Raw genomic sequence first — 15,195 nt, 5'->3', positions numbered from 1 at the left:
CCACAGATCACACCCAATTCATATACAATATCTATTTTATTAATATATTAAATGAATAAATAGTGCTATATGCGAGTTGCAAAACTAGTAGTTAGTTTTACCTAAAAAGTAAAGCAAGCTTTGGTTAGACAGAATCTGCCAGTATTAGGTCACTTCCATGCAGCATGTGTGAGTATCAGCATTTTGTGTGAAACTGTTAACACTTACAGCAGCCCTGCATGCGCGACGGTATGAAAATGAGCAGGAAGCAAAAGGGGAACTGAGTAACTAAAGGCCTGCGGTTGGGTGGAGTTTGGTCCACTGTCGATCACATTCACCGTCCACCTTGATATCCTGCATTCAGTCTGACTTGCTTTCATCCTGCTGCCAGATCACAGAGGAGAAAACGGAGAGCAGGTAGGATTTTCTAGACCTTTCTTTCATAGCCAAATAACTAAGAGCTCCTCTGTTAATGGGGTTGTGTAATTTGTCATGGGCTATGACTGGTTAGACGTTAATGTTGTTACCTAAGAGGATGGAAGACGACTAACCAAAGATATTTACCAGATAGGAACTTGCTTTATGTAGATTTTGAGCAACGTAATGGAGAGAGAGAGTTTCAAGTCAAAGTGGTTTAACCAGTCCATTTTTAGCTCCTATTTTTTATCTGTGCAAGTCTTAATACTGTTTAACAATGCTATATTTTGGTCAAATATTAGTAAATCAACATTTATTTATTATATTAATAAATGATCTAAAATATGTGTGCACTATTAATGCACACAATAACGAACATTTACTTGAACTCTAAGTTGAACTAAAAGCTATATGATAATAATAATATAAGTAAATAAGCTCTATATGGAAAACAATAATCCACAAGCAAATAATAATATAAGAAAACTATTGATTTTTGTCTGTAATCAGTCCAGTACCTGCTATTGTTTATAAAATCAGTATATTAAAAAATAATATTAGGCATTTACCATTATTTAACAGCTTATGCTCATAAATAATTCCTGTGCTAAGTTACAATGGAGAAATAAGAGGCTTGTTTTGAAAATTGTATTACAGGATAGCTGAATATGCATTAATATGAAACTGCTCAAGTATATTTCATAATTTATTTTGCTGAAATGTTATTGTAGTATGCAGCGACAGATCCAGACAGAGACTATATTATATTGTTGGCCTGAAGACAAGTCTGTGTGTTTGATATAATGATTACTGACGGTCAATTGAATTGAAGTAACCAAATATGGAAGGAACAGAGTAGGGCTGGTGGTTTTCATACTGGATATTCTGCAATGCTTTCAACTATTTAAGCTAGAATGTGCAAGTGTTTTAGGAAGGATGTAACCAAACATGGAATTTATGAGGGTACTTAATGTAAATGTTCCTGAATTTGTCATTAAAAACCCTTTTTTATTTATAAGTAGGGTACGCTTTATTTTGAAGGTCTATTTGAGTATTAGTAGACTGTCTGCTTAATATCTGTTGATACTGCTGCTTTAACAGACATTCAACTGACTATAAGAAACTTTGCAAGTTCATGTCAACTTACACTAACCCCAACTCTAACAGTCTACTTAATCTAATGAGAATTCATTGTAGATGCAATGTAACTTAAATTCAACAAACAGACCATCAAAATAAGTGTGACCAAATAAATTGACAGGATGTCTTAATGTTTATAGCAGGGGCTCCCAAACTTTTCAGCCCGTGACCCCCAAAATAACAATGTCAGTGACTTGCGACCCGCATTTTTCTCGAAGGTGGTTATAAATATACTAACGTTGCACAGGCAACTATAGGCATATATAAACATGAGCATACTGACAACAAAAAATGCAACAGTCTAATAACTATGTATTTTTATAGTCATTTATTAATTGAATTTAATATTAATATTGAAAAAAATTCAAAGACTGATGGATTTTTATTTGTATGTTTTCGTTGTTGTTTCTTTAGCGTAACTATTAATTATCTTTTGTGGGTTTTGAATAAAATATGGTAGTTCTAATAGTTTAATAAAATTTATTTAAGTTTTTGAAATCCCCAAGCGACCCCTCATCATTGTTCCGCGACCCCCACTTTGGGAACCAATGCACTGTAAAACCCAACAGTCAACTTCATCAAATGAAATGAGTGTAGTTAACTCAAAATTGACTGAAAGTTAATTCTACTTATTTGAAAAAAGTTTTGAACTCAGTGTTGAAGGAAACGGGTTAATGAAATACCCCATTACTTCAACTTAAATGGAGTAAGTTCACAGTACTCATATAGATACGTTTTTAACTCAAATGGTTTGTAGCAATCGGTTTCCTCAAATGGTTTGAGTTGCCTAAACTTATTGGTTTTTACAGTATCAGTTGGTTTGAGTTCTCTTCATTTATGGGGTTTTACTGTGCTCAAATTGCTTCATTTACTAAAATGGAGTAATTCAAAGTACTCATTAGGATTAGTTTTTAACCCAAATGGTTTAAGTTACCTTTTTTGGGTTTTACAGTGTGGTTTATAGTATATTCATAGTTTTGTTTTAGCATTGTAACTAGCATAAAAACATTTAAACAAATGCTGCACTCCTCCTAGTCTGGCTAAATGCATGACAAGATACAATCAGAAATATCTCACATCTATGCTTTGCATTTGCACATCACAAAATGAAAAGAGTCCATTTGGTGGACATCAGTGATGCACCCAGATGCAAATTCCAATTCCAGTGAATAACACTTAAGGTCATATTCTAATGTGATTCATTTAGCTGTCTGACTTAAGATTCCTTTGTTTGAAAACTTGTAAACAGTTCACATAATATGTGATACTTTTATGTATGCGGACACTGGCCACTTTATTAGGTGCATCTGCTTATTAAAACAAACAATGAATCCATCAAGCAGCTCAATGCACTGATGCATGTAGAGGTTGTCAAGTTGTTCTGCTGGAATTCAAACTGGGCATCAGAATGGAAAAAGAAAGGCAATTAGATTAGTTTGAATGTGCCATGATTGAGGATGCCAAATGGCCTTGTCTGAATATTTCAATAAAGTCGGATGTGCTGGGGTTTTCATGCACAAACATCTAGGCTAGCAACTCAAGGACTTACAGAGAGCAGTCCAAAAAGGGTTAATGTTCATCAAGCAGCTGTTCTGTTGCTGAAAATGCGTTGTTGATTGCAGAGGTCATAAAATGGCCAGACTGGTTTAAGCTGATAAAAAGGCAACAGCGGCTCAAATGACCTCTTGTTACGACAAGAGGAAGCATCTCTAAATACACAACACATCCAAACTTGAAGATCCACTAACACTCCTCTACAAACAACCGAGGTTATAATCAGACAATAAACGCTGCAATATTCAGATAGGGACAGAATTGGATGTAAACAACATGAAAGCATGAATCTATCCTGCTTTGTATCAATGGTTCAGGTTGGTGGTTGTGTAATGCCATTGGGGATATTTTCTTGTCAATCTTTAGACCATTTAGTACCAACTAAGCGTAGTTTAAACCCCAAAGCTTACCTTTTGCTCACCATGTTCATCTCTTTGGGCCTGTTTACACCTGGTCACTTCATGTGTTTTCTCTGATCAGATAGCTGTCAAATTTGTTAAAGGGTTCCATTTATATTTGCCACATGCTACATGGATATAAATCCAATCTTCAGATCCGCTTTATACAAATTTAGATAGATTACATGGATTATAAAGTTAGATACACTGCATTTTATTTTTTCATTTTTTTTTACAGAAACATAAGCTACATATATTATTCACTCATTAATTTTCCTTTAGCTTAGCCCCTTTATTCATCAGGGGTCACCACAGCAGAATGAACCACCAACTATTCCGGCGTTTGTTTTACACAGCAGATGCCCTTCCAGCTGTAACCCAGTACTGGGAAACACCCATACACTCTCACATTCACACACATACACTACAGACAATCTATTTCATTCAATTCACCTATAGCGCATGTCTAAGGACTGTGGGGGAAACCGGAACACCCAGAGGAAACCCACGCAAACACAGGGAGAATATGCAAACTCCACACAAAAATGCCCACTGGTCCAGCCGGGACTCGATCCAGCGAACTTCTTGCTGTGAGGCGACAGTGCTAACAACTGAGCCACCGTGTCGCCTACATATATTATTTTTCATAGACATTATTTCACATATACAGTAAGATATAGGAGGCTTTGCACAGTACTTCACTTCTGTACTTCACCATCACAGAGAGCAGGCTCCTGTCATTACCTCTGCGATTACTGTCATTATAGGCTAAATGATACTCAAAAATAGATAAATTATATCCATTTTTTGTCATACAGGTACAAGCAAGACATCAAAAACTGTATAGGGCTTATGTTCATTTGTGCTCACATTCACAGTGGCACCACAGCTATGAGATGCATTTTTAAAGCCATTTGATATGCATTTACTATTTAAATTATAACATTTAACAGTTAGTGACTGGTCAAAAATAGTATGAAAAGAAAAAATAAAATAAAAAGATAGAAAACATCCTTAACTGTGGTGTTGCTGTACGGTCATTACTCCATACCAGGGGTGTCCAAACTCGGTCCTGGAGGGCCGGTGTCCTAGAGAGTTTAGCTCCAAGTCTAATCAAACACTAATTAGCTAATTAAGGTCTTAACAAATATACTAGAAACGTCCAGGCTGGTGTGTTGAAACAAGTTGGAGCTACACTATACTCGGTAACACTTTACAATAAGGTTCATTAGTTAATGTTAATTAATGCATTTACTAACATGAACAAACAATGAACAATACATTTACTACTGTATTTATTCATGTTAGTAAACATTAGTTAATGAAAATACAGTTGTTCATTGTTAGTTCATGTTAACTCACAGTGCATCAACTAATGTTAACAAGCATGGACTTGGATGTTAATAATGCATTAGTAAATGTTCAATTATGATTAATAAATGCTGTACAAGTGTAGTTCATGATTAGTTCATGTTAGTAAATGCATTAACTAATGAACCTTATTGTAAAGTGTTACCCTATACTCAAGCCCTCCAGGATTGAGTTTGGACACCGCTGCTCTATACAATGCTTTTTTGTTTATTGTTTTTTATTTTGGTAGGAGTAAAATTTGCATATTTGGCTTCAACAACCATTGGTTGCAAAACAGGCTTATTCTGAAAATGTAACCCTATATACATTTCTGGAGATTGCAAATTATGTAGCCAGAAGTACGTATGGTTAAATTTTGTCTTTAACATGAACGCTACGGAGGGGTATAATGTCGTTCCTTTTCGTGCTTAACAGCTGACCGTATACCTCCATATGGACAGGTTTCCGGCTGTTATCAGTTTGTCCAGTAGCTCGCTATGTACAGTACGTCAGAAGACTTGAGTAGCAGAGAGGAGTCTACCACGACGACAGGGTTTGAGTCTGGCGAAGAGCAGTTCTAGGAAGTAGGTAAGACTAAACTAAAGCCAAAAAATAAAATAAAGAAGTAAATAACAAGGGGAGCATGTGGTAAAATCTGAAAACGTGTTAAAAATCAGAGCTCTTTTCTTTTCTGGATTGCTTTTTAAAGTCGGTTGCGTTTAGAGAAGTGGGTGGGCACTCAGTGCTTTTGAAAACACTATTGGTTGGGTTTAGGGAAGGAAAAGGGTGGGTCAGTTGATTAGTCAGTCAGTCAGTTATTCAGTCATTAAACAGGAGCCTCTAGTGGGTTTATGCGAGAACTGCAGTCGCGAATGGCACTCGCGAGAGAATTTTGAGATCTGAAAAAGCATACACAGCGGTCCCAGGCAGATTCGCAAAAACAAAACTGCAAAAAAAGTAGCTCCTGGGACGTATTTGGCACTCTCCAGAAATGTATATAGCAGTAGGTTTTCCCAGACCTCCTCCTAAAGTGGGTTGAGCAATCGGATTTATAAATGTCTCAAATGTGTTTCAGAGGGCATTTATACTTGCCCTTTTTATGAATGGATAATTATGAAGTGACCCGTATCAAAGTTACTAGGTGTATACAGCTCCTTTATAAAGTCATTTATTAAAATCAGTACTCATCTTGTCTACTTCCAGTTGGATAATGCGCCATTTCCCAAAGCATAAATCCTCTTACACTGGTTTCTTGAACATGAAAGTTTGTTCACTATACTTAAATGGCCTCTGGTTACCAGATCTCAATCCAACAGAGCACCACTGGTATGAGCTAGAACAGGAGAATCACATCCTAAAAGTGCAGCCAACAAATCTACTGCATAATTTGGACCAAAATCTCTCTTTCGAATCTATGACATGAAGAATGAACTCAGATCTAAAGGCAACTTGCAGTACTTACCTAATAATGTGGCTTGTGCTGTTAATTTTTAAATGAAGTTACCAAATGAATATGTAAACTGTGATGCATTGGTAAAGAACCACTGATGTGTGGATAACTTGTGGTTTAATGTGGCTTTTGCCAGTTTCCTTTCACCTAACATGAGTGATACTTACAAACTTATCGTTTAGGAACATTGCTGACACAGGATACTCTAAAATGTTCCTGTTGCTTAAAGAGAGAGTTCACCCAAAAATGCAAATACACAACTTTTATGCATTTCTTTCTTCTGTTGAACACAAAACAAGATATCCTGAAGAATGCTGAAACCAACAGACATTAGCCATGTCTCCATCCACCTATTTTTATGCACATTTTGGAAAACAGCATAAAAAATGCATATTGGAAATTACAATATGCATATACATTTTAAAAATGTGCAAAAAAAAGAAAAAGCATACACAGCGGTCCCAGGCAGATTCGCAAAAACAAAACTGCAAAAAAAGTAGCTCCTGGGACGTATTTGGCACTCTCCAGAAATGTATATAGCAGTAGGTTTTCCCAGACCTCCTCCTAAAGTGGGTTGAGCAATCGGATTTATAAATGTCTCAAATGTGTTTCAGAGGGCATTTATACTTGCCCTTTTTATGAATGGATAATTATGAAGTGACCCGTATCAAAGTTACTAGGTGTATACAGCTCCTTTATAAAGTCATTTATTAAAATCAGTACTCATCTTGTCTACTTCCAGTTGGATAATGCGCCATTTCCCAAAGCATAAATCCTCTTACACTGGTTTCTTGAACATGAAAGTTTGTTCACTATACTTAAATGGCCTCTGGTTACCAGATCTCAATCCAACAGAGCACCACTGGTATGAGCTAGAACAGGAGAATCACATCCTAAAAGTGCAGCCAACAAATCTACTGCATAATTTGGACCAAAATCTCTCTTTCGAATCTATGACATGAAGAATGAACTCAGATCTAAAGGCAACTTGCAGTACTTACCTAATAATGTGGCTTGTGCTGTTAATTTTTAAATGAAGTTACCAAATGAATATGTAAACTGTGATGCATTGGTAAAGAACCACTGATGTGTGGATAACTTGTGGTTTAATGTGGCTTTTGCCAGTTTCCTTTCACCTAACATGAGTGATACTTACAAACTTATCGTTTAGGAACATTGCTGACACAGGATACTCTAAAATGTTCCTGTTGCTTAAAGAGAGAGTTCACCCAAAAATGCAAATACACAACTTTTATGCATTTCTTTCTTCTGTTGAACACAAAACAAGATATCCTGAAGAATGCTGAAACCAACAGACATTAGCCATGTCTCCATCCACCTATTTTTATGCACATTTTGGAAAACAGCATAAAAAATGCATATTGGAAATTACAATATGCATATACATTTTAAAAATGTGCAAAAAAAAAACATGCACACAACTGAGTAGGATAAACAAATGGGCATAAACTATCTGGAAATGATTTACCAAATAAATTTCACAAAAAAAATTATGTGTTTTTAACAGATTATGTGTTAACAAAAATAAGCAGAATGAGACAGCTATAACGGACAAATCAGCTGACCAACCACATCTAAAAGATTTTTTTTTTTGGTCATTCTAAAAGCTCCTTTCACACAGTCACACCAGTAAATATTCTGAAAATTACCGGAACGACTTTACCAGTAAATGCAGAAAAGCTGTTCACACAGGCAAGGGCATTCTGTAATTTTTCCGCAAAGGACTGTTCACACATCCATTCCAAAATACCCAGCCCAGGCTCATTCTGAAAGCGTAGTCGCATTGACGTTTCTGGAGACCGCAAAATACATACATATTAAACACGCAGTTTTTGTTTTTGCGAATCCGCGAGAGGCCGGTGTGCGTGCTTTTTCGCATTTTAAATGTCTCTCGCGAGTGCCGTTCACGGCGTGCTGTTCTCGCGTCAACCCACCGGAGGCCGCTGTTGAACGACCGACTGTCAGACTGGATGAATGATTGACTGGGCGACCCTCCTCCTTTCCTAAAACCAACCAATTTTACCGATTGACCCGCCCGCCCGCTTACTTCCCTAAACCCAACCAACAATTTACCAAAGCCATCCAGTAAAAGAAAAGCCCTCATCTTATTTTTACCGCGTTTTCAGATTTTACCACATTCTCACCCTGTTATTCACTTGATCACTTTATTTTTTGGATTCTGTTTTTGTCTTACCTGATTTCGTCATGATGGTCAGCTCCTCTCTGCGTCTCAACTCCGCCGACGTACACGACGAGCTAACTGGACAAACTGGTTGCGGCAGGAAAGCCCTCCACACGAAGGTAAGCACTCAGCCGGTAAGTGCCGAAAGTAGCGGCGTCGTACCGCGCCGTAGCGTTTGCTTAAAAATATCATCGCAGCCAAATGTACCTCCGGCTACATAATTCGCAGTCTTCAGAAACGTCCGCGGGACTACGTTTTCAGAATGAGCCTGGGTTGAAAATACCTGATTCTGACATCATTAACCAGAAATGGCCTCTAAACGGCTGCGCTTGTATTTGTAAACATTTGACTACATTACTAACTCTGTGGATGGATAAGTATTGTAAACAACTTTAATGAAAACATATAGAGGAACATGTCGAGATGTACATGTGTACATGTGTGTGTGCTGGCGCTCACCGGCTGCTTCACGTGCACATCTGTGGCGTAAAGCAACTAAAGCAGAGCTTGAAGGTAAACAAACAGCGGGTTATCATAAGCATTTTATGGATAATTTTTGACATCGTTGCCGTTAAGAAGGAACATAAAAACATTATCTGACTAACAGCAGCTAAATATCACTGGAAAAATATTCAAAGGCTTTTATTTTCATAAACAGCACGGATGTGAATGCGTCTGAATGTTCTGATTGGCTGGAGTACACGTCTCAGGTCAGCCTGTTCTAAGCGTGAACGTGCTCTTTCCGGCTATTTTCCTTCTGCATTCGCACAGTGCAGAATTCCGGCAAATTACTGGTAATGTCACAACTTCTCTTTTTGGAAAATTGCTGACAAAAAATGTACCAGTATTTTCAAAAAGTGTTCACACATACAGACCTTTCCGAAATATCAGTTGCGTCGCTTCACTCTCATTCATGAATTCTCTCGCCGTGCACCATGGAATAGCATAGCATCCATCCAATTGGCATACTTTTTCCAATTCTAAAAAATTGGACATACTACCCAGTTTGCATCCTGTTTGTAACGTACTTTATATTATGGAAGTACGTGATTTCGGCCACAGCTATTTTCTTTTTTAAATATTCTTCACAATTTTTTCTTGTATTTAACAAAATAAAGGTTTGTAGCAGGTAGAGGTTACACTTTACAATAACAGTTCATGACTAATGACGTACTAATATGTAAACTAAATGTTACTTCATTATGAACTAATGATGAGTTAAGGCATGCGCTAATCAAGAACGTTAACTTCAACATGAGTTCATGTGTGAACAATGGCCACCTTAAAGATACATTAACACATAAAGATACATTAACACGTCATTTAGCTAAAACTGAAGTGTTTACATAACAAACATAAGCTAAGAAGTATTTTATATAATATAACCATTATCCACACACTGTAAAAAAAAATGCTGGGTTCCACACAATTTGTGTTGTCCCAATACAAATCTATAAAGGTAGCTGAATTATTTTTTTACAAATTTACGTGGACTGAACACAAAATAATTAAGTTGACCCCCCCAAAAAATTAAGAATTGGGTTGTTTCAACTCATTTCGGTAACATTTTAGTTCAGGTCAAAATTCATCCTATTAACTACTGGCTTATTACTAGGGCCAGACGGAATCTGCGGACGTTTTTTGCTATTTCTGCTGAGAATTTTGGTAAAAATCTGCTGATTTCTGCGGAATTATTTTGGGAGTTTCCAGCAGAGTATCATAATTAAAATCAACTTATTACCTGCCTATAAATAAAATATGAACTGTTTATTAGTAGTTATAAAGTATGATCTCATTCTGCAATCCTAATCCTAACCTAAACCCACCTTCAACCTTACCAGCTGTTAATGAACAGCTAATCAGTAGTTTATTAAGCTAGTACTGTTAGTTAGTGGTATGCTAATACACTGAATTGTGACCTAAAGTGTTTCCCTTATTTTAAATAAGTAGTTTGAACAAGCAGCAAAACTCTTGTTTTGAGTGCATGAACTCTCGTGACTCATGTTGTTAAAGTCAGCTCATGATTAGCGCATGCCCTTAACTCATCATTAATTCATAATGAAGTAACTTTTAATTTACATATTCAACACAGGCTCATTGTAAATACATACCCCCGTATACATTTCTGGAGAGCACAAATTATGTTTTTGAAAACACTATCGGTTGGGTTTAGGCAAGGAGTGGGTGAGGGGATTGGTTGGCCAGTCAGTCAGTTGACAGCAGCCTCTGGTGGATTTACAGGAGAAGAGCAAACACGAATGGCACGGAAAAAGTGTACACAGCGGTCACTAGTGGATTCACAAAAACTGCAAAAAACATACCTCCTGGGATGTACTTGGCGCTCTCCAGAAATGTATTCAGGGGTACATATCAATAATGAGCCTGGGTTGTACATATTAGTACAAGTATCCAAGCGGAGCCCGAGTAGATGATGACAGCATTTAAATTATATCCGTTTAACACTACTTTCAACAAAAAGAGAGTCAAATGAGCGAGTATTTAAACATCTACCCTGGAGGAGCATTGCAAAAACATGCATTTTTTTATAACATTGTACCTCTATTTGCTCTGCCACTACAGAGAGTTCTTGAGAACTACAGGTGAAATCAACAAAATAGTTACTGGGAACTTTTGTGCAACATCTGCTTAGAAAAAGACAAAAAAAAAAAAAAACACTGATGTGAAACAGAGACAAGCTTAACAGTAATTATCTGACTCAAACTGCTTACTGATGCTGATACAAACTGTGTTTCCCCTTCCTCTGTATCACAGAGCAACATTGATGCAACTTCCTTGTGTCAAGTCTCATAAGTCATTGCCCTTTATAAAAGCTGCTGTTCACATAGTAAACAAGGTCGCTAAACATGAGCACTCCGACCCTGACATGCCAAAACCATTGTTTAAACCCACAGCATATCATCCAACTCTAAAGTGTGTTTAATACTAGTATGCTGTCTTTTTTGAAGCCAACTGTTAACGTCTAGCGTCAGATAAAATATAAAGTGGCGGATGTGTACATGTGTGCCAAACAGACTACAAAACATTTTGATGACAAATTTGAAGGTGTTAAAAAGCGGTGTTGGTGGCAATAAAGAAACCAGGAAATGCTCACATGGTGTTTAAAATAGGCAGTTCAGTTTCTCTACCACAGACGACTCAGCATTAAAGTACTTTGTGAGAGGAGCTTACTGCGGAGGCACTGCGAGTAATGAGGAACAGCACTTTAAAAGGACACTGAGACACAGGTAACTCTGACTGAAAGGCACTTGTGTATATTTTAATCAGAATATATGAAATAAATTGTTTAATTCCAGCTGTCACTATTGAGTTTGTGACTTTTTATTGTTTCTGGAAACTCTAAAGGGGTTGTCGTTGGTTTAGGACTATATAATCCATATGTTTTGATTAAAATATTTCAATGTCACATGACTAGATAAGATTAAATCCTTTAAAAGGAAAATATTTTGCTAAGAATGTTTGTCTTGTATACATTTCAAAGCAAAAGTATGATTATTTTACATACCCCATTGGCAGATAATTTAGCTTGTTTTGAGGAAAATTCTTAATTTTTACATTTCTTCTGAAGGTGAAAACAAATAAATATTTTTACTTGATCTAAGAATTTGAGATATTTTGACTAGAAACAAGACGAAGTAAGAAAAAGCTGTTTTTGCATTGTGATTTATTCAATTCTATCTCAATACTTTTAGACTTCACAGAAAACTGTCAAATAGAGCTATTCAAACCATCTTGTGAAACTGTATTCATAATGCAATATTTATTGCACAACCTTGCAACCCAAGAATGGTTATTCACTGAAGCTAAGCAGGGCTGAGCCTGGTCAGTACCTGCTCGGGAGACCACATGGAAAAACTAGGTTGCTGTTGGAAGTGATGTTAGTGATGCCAGCAGGGGGCGCTCAACCTGCAGTCCAACCTGTGTGAGTCCTAATGCTCCAGTATAGTGAAGGGTACACTATATTGTCAGTGAGCGCCGTGTTTCGGATGACACGTTAAACTGAGGCCTGACTCTCTGTGGTCATTCAAAAATCCCATGGCACTTATCGTAAAGAGTAGGGGGGTAACCCCGGTGTCCTGTTCAAATTCCCTCCATCGGCCATTACCCATCATGGTTTTTCAATCATCTCTATTCACCGAATTGGCTGTATCACTGTCTATCCACTTCACCAATAGCTGGTGTGTGGTAAGCGCACTGATGCCATTGTCCAAGTGGATGCTGCACACTGGCGGTAGTGTTAAGAGACCCCCTCATGCTTGTGAGCACTTTGGGTGTATGGCCACACACGATAAATGCGCTATGTAAATACACATTACATTACATTATTACGGAAATTATTGTGCAGCCTAAGTAAGCATTTGTTTTGTACTTTCTACATATTGTTTGTTTCTACATATTTTTTTACATACATTTTATATCTATTTATTTTATATAATTTATTTATATATAAAATATATATTATAATATACAAATATTTTCTCCTTTTTTTCAAGATCTGACAACAATTTTTCCAAAAAAAAATGTAAATAAAGTTATTGTTTTTTAGAGCTATTTTAAAAAAAAAGAATGAAGAAAAAACAAAAGTCAGAATGAACGAATGAATGAAAGAACGAATGAAAGAAAAATGAAAGAACGAATGAAAGAAAACAGAAAGAAAGAACAAAAGAAATAAAGAACAAAAGTAATGAAGTAAGTGAATGAAAACGAATGAAAGAACGTAAAAACAAATTAACAAACAAAAAACTAACAAAAGAATGGACGAAAGAAAGACAAAATGAGAGAACGAAAGACAGAAAGAAAGAAACAAGTGAAAACTAATGAAAAAAGGAACAAAAGAAAGAAGGTAATAAACAAAAGAAAAAAATTAAAAAAGCAAAAAAAGAAAGAAGAAAGAATGAACAAACAAGGGAACGAATGAGCGAACATAAGAAAAAATAAAGAACGAGCGAAAGAAATTAAAAACAAATGAACGAACAAAAAACAAACAACAGAAAAGACGAAAGAAAGTAAGAACGAATGAATGAACAAAAGAAAGAAAGAACGAACAAACAAACAAAAGAAAGAATGAACGAACGAACAAATGAAAAAAGAAATGAAGAAAGAATAAGCGAAAGAAATAAAGAATGAACAAAAGAAAAAAGAAGAAACAAACAAATGAAATAAATAATGAACGAAAGAAAGAAAAAGGAAGAAAGAAAGAACAAATGAACAAAAGAAATAAAGAACGAACAAACAAAAGAAAGTAAAAACAATAAACAAATAAAAAACAAAAGAAAGAGAATTTCCACCAAATTCAATTCAAATATCAATTCTCTTCAATATCTGCAGATCGAATAGGGGTCTTGTGTTGTCTTAAAACGAAATTTTATGTGTCTGAAAGCATGCTTTTTTGCTATTTTATGAAAAAAATAATAGTTTTTTATTGTATTTGCATTTTGAATATGGAAAGAAAGTCATTTACAGAACGTAAAATATCTGTACTGAGACTATCATTTCTGAGACCTCTAGCTGTCGCATTAAACTAAAGCACAGGCGTTTAGGAGGGAAGGATGTGAACGTTGACTTCTGGTTTGTAGATAGTGATGAGAACGTGGCGAGATGCTGATACGCAGTGAAAAGTTCTCACAAAAGTGTGATTGTGGGTTCACAGCTTAGAGCAGAGCAGGAAGAAGTGTTCAAAGGAAACGGATGATCTACAGGAGGAAACATTGGCAACAAAGGATCTCATTGACTCTGACAGGAGGGATCATGCAAACCATTTCCAATCTGCCTGCGTCCAACTTTAAACCAGCCCAATTGCTTGTGCAGGCCTGTGGGAGAATTGCATAATACTGTAATCACATACTAATTTTTCAGAATTTCACTCTTAAAAGAAGAGAGGTTAGACTATGTGAAGGGTGTCTGTTCCTTAGTTTACATTAGCGAAATTTTCACAGAAAGGTCTATTTACTATTATCAGTATAGTGTGAAGTACAACTAGCACAGAAGTCAAACCACACAGCCTTTTTTTAGTTGACGTGTCAAATGCACGTTTAATTTACTCTTATGACCAGGTTACTTGCTCAGACTTCATAAGTTAATGTTAGTTAATATACTAACTACTATTCACTAAGTTCATTTACTAACATGAACTAATAATAATAAAGGCTTGCGTTTTCTCGTGAGATCAGGCTGGTTTTATTCCGAGATTCTTTGTTCTGACGTGTCGTGTATACATGGCACCTCAATTCGGTGGGCGGGGAAAACTGCACTCCTCCGTCACATTGCGGTGGGCCTCAGAATCACTGGGATTTGGATCCTATTTTAATGTCAGTAAATAAAAATAAAAAAAGCCTTATTTGCTTTATATCCCTCCAATATGCCTGTGGACACACTATACCCACACACAGCTCTGTCCAAACAGCTTACAAAAGATGATGTTGGTCATAGGTGCCCTTTAATGTACTATAAACTAATAACGAGAAAACATTTCCTAATGAGTTATTAAAATCCAAATTCATGCTTGTTATCATTGGTTATGGTTAATGCATTGTAAGTTAACATGAACTAACAATGAAAATTAACTCAACTAACACAGATAATCCAACACAATCTCACGGCAATTCGTAACTTTTTCATTTAGTGGCTAATTCGTATGAATTTGTACAATCTAATTCGTACAATTTAGTACGATTTGCTTATCCCCC

The 15,195-nt window shown here is 36.3% G+C and overlaps 1 protein-coding gene and 1 long non-coding RNA gene across 5 annotated transcripts in view; one reads left to right on the top strand and one right to left on the bottom strand.

The window, feature by feature from the left end:
- Positions 1–341: 341 nt before the first annotated feature.
- The window catches only part of btk (Bruton tyrosine kinase), a 40,354-nt gene continuing 25,500 nt past the window's right edge, over positions 342–15,195 (top strand). For 2 of the 4 annotated variants that reach the window (XR_015507832.1, XM_087281850.1), the window contains exon 1: positions 342–396. The gene's annotated coding sequence lies outside the window, so the exon portion shown is untranslated. Of the gene's footprint in view, positions 397–11,327; positions 11,737–13,511; positions 15,115–15,195 lie in introns of those variants that run through there. The other 2 variants (XM_087281851.1, XM_087281852.1) reach the window with 2 other exon arrangements.
- Positions 4,499–11,141, bottom strand: LOC147840877 (uncharacterized). Its single transcript, XR_015507835.1, has 5 exons — positions 10,233–11,141; positions 9,296–10,102; positions 8,205–8,806; positions 4,973–5,698; positions 4,499–4,930 (listed from the first exon to the last, which is right to left on the bottom strand). It is a non-coding gene; the product is annotated as an uncharacterized LOC147840877 (long non-coding RNA).

Source organism: Danio rerio, chromosome 14 (genome assembly GCF_052040795.2).
Source record: "Danio rerio strain M-AB ecotype USA chromosome 14, GRCz13ab, whole genome shotgun sequence".
Lineage (NCBI taxonomy): Eukaryota > Metazoa > Chordata > Actinopteri > Cypriniformes > Danionidae > Danio > Danio rerio.
This window is presented reverse-complemented; position numbering and strand designations above follow the sequence as displayed.